The following is a 7,597-nucleotide window of genomic DNA, read 5'->3' on the forward strand; positions in this document are numbered from 1 at the left end:
TTAGAACATCTTAATAAGTATAATATCCTAAGTAGTGAACAATATGGATTTAGGAAAGGATTAAAAACAGATAATGCAATTTACAAATTGACTACAGAGATTTTAAATTCTATGAACAACAAACAATTAGTGGCAGGTGTTTTTTGTGATTTAGAGAAAGCCTTTGACTGCGTTGATCATGATATTTTGTTGACCAAACTTAAATTTTATGGTATTACTGGGAAAGATCAAGCACTTTATGAATCTTATTTAAGTAACAGATATATCAGAACAGTAATACATAAGAATGATGTAAATACAGTATCCTCAGAATGGCTCAATATTAGGCAGGGAGTGCCACAAGGGTCGGTATTGGGACCTTTGTTGTTTCTCATATATATAAATGATTTGCCTAAAGTATTAAATAGATTTTCTACACCCGTAATCTTTGCTGATGATACTAGCATTTTATTTTCACATTCTAATATAAATGATCTTAGTAGGAATATTCTTACAACAATTGAAATTTTAAATAGATGGTTTAGAGCAAATAAACTATCCCTGAATTTTAATAAGACACATTGTATTCAATTTAAAACCAAGGCAACAATATCAGATACTTTTACAATAAATTATAACAATAATTTTATNATGGTAACAGAGTTTCGTGTAGAAACATATTTAAAGAGTTAAACATTTTACCATTTGCATCGCAATACATATTTTCATTGTTAATATTTGTATTGCAGAATAAACATCTTTTTTCATCAAATATTGACTCTCATGCTATAAATACCAGACATAGACAAGATCTTTATCTACCTCAAGCTAACTTAACTAGTTTTCAAAAAGGAGTTTACTACGCGGGTATAAAAATGTTTAATAAACTGCCCATAGAGATCAAGAACTCATCTCATAATTTTAAAAAGTTTAAGGTTGAATTAAGATATTTTTTGAATACACATACATTTTATACTGTAGAAGAATATTTAAACAGATAAATTTTAGTATTTATTGTATTCTTGTATCATCTAGACGAGCATAACTATGCATGTATTTTATGTTTTATATTATTTATGATATGTTTTATATCCATTCTTGGATCTTTGTAACTTATTATTGTTGAATACTGTTGGATCCAGATAAGCATAACTGAGTATTTTATGTTTTGTATTATTTATGACATGTTTTATATCCATTTTTTGGATCTTTGAAACTTGTTATTGTTTGATTCATTGTACTATCTAGTCGTGTAATTTATGCATGTATCCTGTTTTATATTTAGTTCTGTGACATGTTCTATATCCTTTTTTGGATTTCTTGAACAAATATAAATACAAATACAAATACAAAATACAAATACAGTGTGACCATTATCATATTTTCTGAAAATGTATGTACATCGCTTCATCTTTAGTTTATCTGATGATACTTCTAAACTATAAAGGTTTTAGAGTACCAAATGAAAAGGTCATTATGGTTTGTGAATTAACAGTTGCATAAAAGGAAGTGGCCATGACCTATTACATGATATCCCAGCATGCCAGAAGAGATCTCAGTAAAGGTAACAGGCCTTTATCTTGAATAGAAGAAGAAGTCATTCTTGAGAATATGACTGCTAGCATTATGTGGAAATGTGAACCAATTTATTTAAAATGTTTTTCATTTTAATTTGCTTAAAGAAAATAATATACATTATTTTATGAAAAAATTTATTTCTTTATACAGTTCTTTGAAACTGTCTTTTGTGTTGTTATTACATCCTTCCATAGTGAAAATCTGAGCAAGTACATTTGACAACGATGACAGTAGTTCGGACTATATAGCGACAAATGATTAAATGATTGTAAAAATTCATTAGAAAGGATGCGGAAAGAAGTGGTTGCAGCCTAATTTAAAGCATTATTCTGGTATTTACCTGAGAAGACTGAAGAAAGAATAAAAAATCTCAGTCAGGATGAATATAAATCACAAGTGCTACTGCTTAAGTCTACTTGACTGGCAGATTAATGTCAACAAAGGCTTCTTAAGCCCTCTTTATACCGAAATAAAATCGTTCATACAATTTCTCCATTCACACAAATATCCATAAATATTTTTATCTTTCATGGTATAACTCTTGTTTGGAACATTTTACAGTTTAGGGTGTATTTAGACAGAATAAAAAATTAACATATGCCTTAAATTGTGGTGTCTATGGTTCATGTATCATTTTAGGTTTCAATTCCAGTTATTTCTTCTTTTTGCTTCGGAGTTTGTTAACAGTGAACACTAATGTTGCTAGCCACTTGCTGACAGACATGGCACTCACCCAAAACATGTCATGCTTAAGAATGCCTTGTGATCAATTAGACATATTTGCAGCTGTTTCTCACATGATATTTGTTCACCCAGTCTTAAGTAGATAGCTTGTGAAGAGTGAAATATGAGAGAAATCTGTACTCTGACATTTAAGGAGGCAACATTGATATCAACTGTGAAAGTTGACAGATGCTTGTGTTTGTTACACTTTAGAAAATGTTGTATTTCCAGATATGGATGCTGAGAACAAACGTAAATCTGAAAGCTATCTACAATTTTTTGAACATGTCATTTATAACTAATTCAGCATTTCAACTATACTCCTTAATTATAAAATAAACACAAATGTAAACATGTTGTGCTTTAATTAGTCTGTGATCAATATTACATATAAGAAGTAGGATGATTTCATATTGATTAATAAAGTATCAAAACACGATCTCATAACAACTTCAAATGCTATTTGTGTATAAACATACAAATTATGCTTCAAGTGCACTAAGACTTTAATGAAAGGTCCCCTATGCTGTACAAAAATTATTTTCTGCTTCCAAACTCAACATAACAGTATAATTAAATTAATGTCTAAAAAAAAACAAAAAACTAATTCATTGTAGTAACTAATGAAGTGACATGAATGTGTGAGATTAAGTTCTAAAATACTGTATTACTATGTTCTAAATACCTTATATTTATGATCTAATATGTAGAGACACCTGAGTTGCACAGATATATGCATATGTAATACTACAAAATATTCTTTAAATACTCCTTTGATAAAACCATCATTTCCATTCATATTTATTTTCCACATAATTTATTAGGTAGAAGTGATAAATGAATACATAATCTTGGAAATGCAAACCGCCACTAATGTTTCTGGAAGAAGTGAATGAAATATATTTCTTCTTGTTCACATCATTCCAACAAACTTTCTTGAATAAAAGAATTTGTTATAAAATTAAGATTTTTGTATATATATGGTTATGGAATTGACATTGCTGACTAAGTTTACTCATACATCATAATAGGAAAGAAATAAAGCACAATAACTTTTTTATTTAAACACATTTTTAAAGGATGAGAGCTACATTGAGCATGTACATATCTTAGGCAATTTAAGTCTCACTATGCCATTTTATCTGTTATTCATTTATATAAGAAATTTGAGTATTTTTGGATTGTATGTGAATGGTTTCAAATCATATGACATCCTCAGAATCTTCCACATCACCATCCTTGATTTTCTGTTGATTCCACTGGTTTCTGAAGCAACACAGGCACACTTCATTAATATGCCACAAACAACATGCAAAAGCCATTACCAGTATCCACAGTAAAAATGCACCCATAAAGTATATAATATATTTAACAAACGATTCTTCACGGACCTTTGAAAGAAGTATTGGACACATTATGTAACATACAGTTAGAAGAACAATTCCAGAAATTATTGTAAAACCAAATATGAACAGTCTCAATGTTCCTTTACAGTCCTTCTGCACGTTCATTACTGGAGAATTATACAACAACTTTCAATATCACACAAGTAATAAATATGTTATCATGAAATCTAGTCCAGATTTGTTATAGCTGATGATATTGGTGGTTACATAGAAACTTCTCTAGCAATATGCTAATTATGAGTTTATTATACTAATACAAAAATGAATTAAAATCATTATTGGTGTTCAAATATATGAAAGTGCTCACTCATAGAAATGGCTTGATTATAAAAACGTCTGTAGTGCAAGTTCCAGTGGTATGCTTCAGAGTAGTGTAGGATGTATATTAGAAATCAACTCTTTCAGAATGTTCACTGCTGAATTACATCATATGTGATATGAATTGGTACAATGTAGGATGCAAGTTATCACTAAACCACTTCCTCTGAAAAATCATAGTTAGTAAGCATCTTATGTGGAATTTCTGATAGTGTTGAAACAATGCAGTGCATATGAATTTGATAGGAGACTTATAAATAATGAAAGTTATGATTATGAAGAAAATAATACTTATGGTTCCTGTTATTAGATTAAAATTTGAACTGGTATATTAAATAATTGTGATATCTTTGGTTTACAAAAGAAGTACTTGACATATTATTTGTTATAATACCGGCAAATGGTCAACAGAAATTCAGTGAGGAATGCAGGACACATTAATTTGGTGGAATGGGCAGATTGTGGAGATGGTTTTCAGTATACCTTTAAAAGTTATATGGATAGAAAGGGTCAGAAAATTTGTCATAGCATAAAGAAGGGGTTGTGGTCCTTGTGGCATAATTTTGTATTGATGAAGCTTATCAGAAGAATATAATGAAATAATGAAACACTATTACACATATTCTCAATGATTGTTGTATATGTAAATTTTGTAGAAAGCTTTGTCTAGAAAACCGAAATTGGCGGCCGTGGGGATTCAATGCGCTGACCACGTGACACCCTCTATCTGCTAAAGTTGGCACTAACTTCGCTGACAAGCAGCGGTCGCTTGGTTGGTATAATTCACTTGCGGACTAAAGCCACAGAGTTCTTTTGTATGGGAATTCTACAGAATATAGGCATATTTGGTTGCTGTATTGTGAAAACTGATGAGTGTAAGTTCTCAAAGATCTCTGACGTACTGAAATATTATACATCACATACTGAAAGAAATTATCAATGCAGTCTCATATTCATGATACAAAGTAGTTTTCAGTTGGCATATTATTGGGTTATACAGAAATTACCATTGTACTTGCTTTACAAGCAGATGTGGAGGCTAAATAACTTGACTTTTCTATATCCAATGGTTGTACCAGTATGGATCAACAGATGTAAAAATAAATAAATAAATAAACTATCTGGTAATAGGACTCAAATATTCAACAGTGTTGACACAAAAGCTCCCCATTTGAACCTATCCTGAATTGTTTCATCATACTGTTCATATTCTAACCCATTTTAATATTATTCTTCCATCTCCTTCTTGGTCTTTCAGTTAACTGCTACCAGGAAGATTCTCCACCCAATATTCTGTATTAGTAATCTAAAAATAATAAGCAGTTTAACTTTACATTTTTAATAAATTTTTCTTGATTTCCTCCTATTCTTTAATTTCTTCACCAACACATGTCAGAAAAATGGGAACATGAGGTGGTTTATTGAAGGCATATGCAGTAAAAGTCAGTTAATTACAAAGCTAATAAACAGCACAAACATAAAACTGCATGAAAACAGAGCTTTTCTTTTTATATGTCATTAAATATATCTCGCATCAACAAATATTTAAATTTACTGAAATCTATGTTTCATAATTTTTGTCAGTTGGAGATTAGCATTTTTTGTATCACCAGCCATTTTTTGTGAAAACCGACAAGTTCACTGTGAGCTTCTTACAGAATATGATTAAAATTTGGATTTCACCCCAAATTATCCACTGAAACAGCTTCATATAACTTAATAAATACAGTTTTAGCAGCTATTAACAATAAAAAAAAAAGTAGGTGGAATCTTCTTCGATCTGGAGAAGGCTTTTGACTGCGTAAATCACGAAATACTTTTAATAATTTCATGTATTATTTATTTATTTATCATTATTTATTAATATTGTATTGTCTTCTATTTTTTACTTTTGTATATCCAATGGCTGTACCAGTATGGATCAACAGAATAAATAAAATAATAATAATAAAATGGACCAATACAGGCCAAAATTAAATTTTCAGTTAAACTTTTCATATAGACCTCACATTAGATTTCATACAAATGTACTGACTAATTTCAAAAATAAAACTTACAGACAAACAAGCAGAAGACGCCGTAATGCGTTGATTTTATGCACTGCATAAAAATAGAGCATAAAAATTAGGTCAAGTTCCCTCAGATTGTCAGTCACAGATTTTTATGCCCCATATCCATCACAAATTGCATGGGGAAGCAGGATTCAAAAATGACTATAAATGTGTTTAAGAATGCATTAAAACTTACATCTACCTCCATACTACAATGGTCATCTCCCATGTTTCATTTTGTAGTGCCACCCTAAACATCATGACTCCAGTCTTAGTTATTAATCTCTTTTTAACAGGTTTATTCTTATTCCATTGAGTTCCAAACACATTATTTATCACCAGATGTTGCACATCATGATCTGATAGACCATTTTTTACAGAGTGCACATGGTAGGTATTTACTCTACTATAGTCCAAAAAAATATTATCAATGGCCGTGTAGGATTCTTTTGCAGTCCTAGTTGGGAAGTCCACAATATAAAACAAGTTATATGTTTGCATTAATGAACTTATTAGATGCACATTTCTTGAATCACATAAAAAAAATTATATTAAAATCCCCACATGGTATAATTTCGAACTTTGGCTTGTATAAAAACTTTAAAATCACGTCAACTTGTTTTATAAATTCTTGTACATTACCACTGGGCGATCGATAGATACCCACAAACATAATTGCATTGCTATCCGTTTTCATATGTATTGCAAAGGTGTCAATAACCTTTTCAACACAGTACTTTGAAATATCTATTACATCGCAAGTAAAGTCATTTATACAATAAATCCCAACACCACCACCACTCATAGCCAAATAATACTTAGTAAAACATCCTAAATAATTAAATCACAAAGAGGAGTTTTGAGTTCAAATATGTTAAGAAGCATTTATTTTGGAAAGTTTCAATCGTTATTGAGATATGGAATAATATTTTATTTTTTGGGGGGAGGGGGGTGAAGGTGATAGTATAAAGGTATTTAAAATGCAGAAGAGAGTGTTGCAAATAATTAGTGGACTTGGTAAACAAAGAATCATGCAGGCAATTTTTTAAAGATTATGGCATCTTCACAGTCACTTCTTTGTATATCTTAGAGGTGTTATGTTACATAAAAAAGCACAAAGCAGATTTGATCCAAAATATAACTATTCATAGTTATAATACAAGAAAGCGGCCTCCGTAGTCTAAGGGTAACGTTCCCACCTCATGACTCGAGGTACACGGGTTCAAACCCGGTGGAGGTCGTGGAATTTTTAAGGGCGGAAAAATTCAGGGAACAAGTCCTCCAAGGGACAGCACGTAAAAGATCCTCGTGTCTCTAGGAGACCTCTGAGCAAAATTAGGCAACAATTTCCTGCCCAAGTAGTTTCCAATGCCTCTGGTAGATGGGGGAAATATCAGGTACCGACGGCCGACCTTGTTGGCTGAACGGGGCTGATAGCACACACCAGTACCGGTAGGGTATGGAGGCAGTAGAAATTAAAGGGGAACGCACAATGGACCAATAACTGGTCTAAGTGCATGGGGAAACCCACCCCCTCTAATA

At 31.2% G+C, this 7,597-nt stretch overlaps 1 long non-coding RNA gene across 1 annotated transcript; it reads right to left on the reverse strand.

Annotated features, from left to right (window-relative positions):
- Nucleotides 1–1,005: 1,005 nt before the first annotated feature.
- Nucleotides 1,006–4,738, reverse strand: LOC111873655. Its single transcript, XR_002844412.2, has 2 exons — nt 3,672–4,738; nt 1,006–3,546 (listed from the first exon to the last, which is right to left on the reverse strand). It is a non-coding gene; the product is annotated as an uncharacterized LOC111873655 (long non-coding RNA).
- Between the last annotated feature and the right edge of the window lie 2,859 nt (nt 4,739–7,597).

This window comes from Cryptotermes secundus, unplaced genomic scaffold (genome assembly GCF_002891405.2).
Source record: "Cryptotermes secundus unplaced genomic scaffold, Csec_1.0 scaffold776, whole genome shotgun sequence".
In the NCBI taxonomy this organism is placed as follows: Eukaryota; Metazoa; Arthropoda; class Insecta; order Blattodea; family Kalotermitidae; genus Cryptotermes; species Cryptotermes secundus.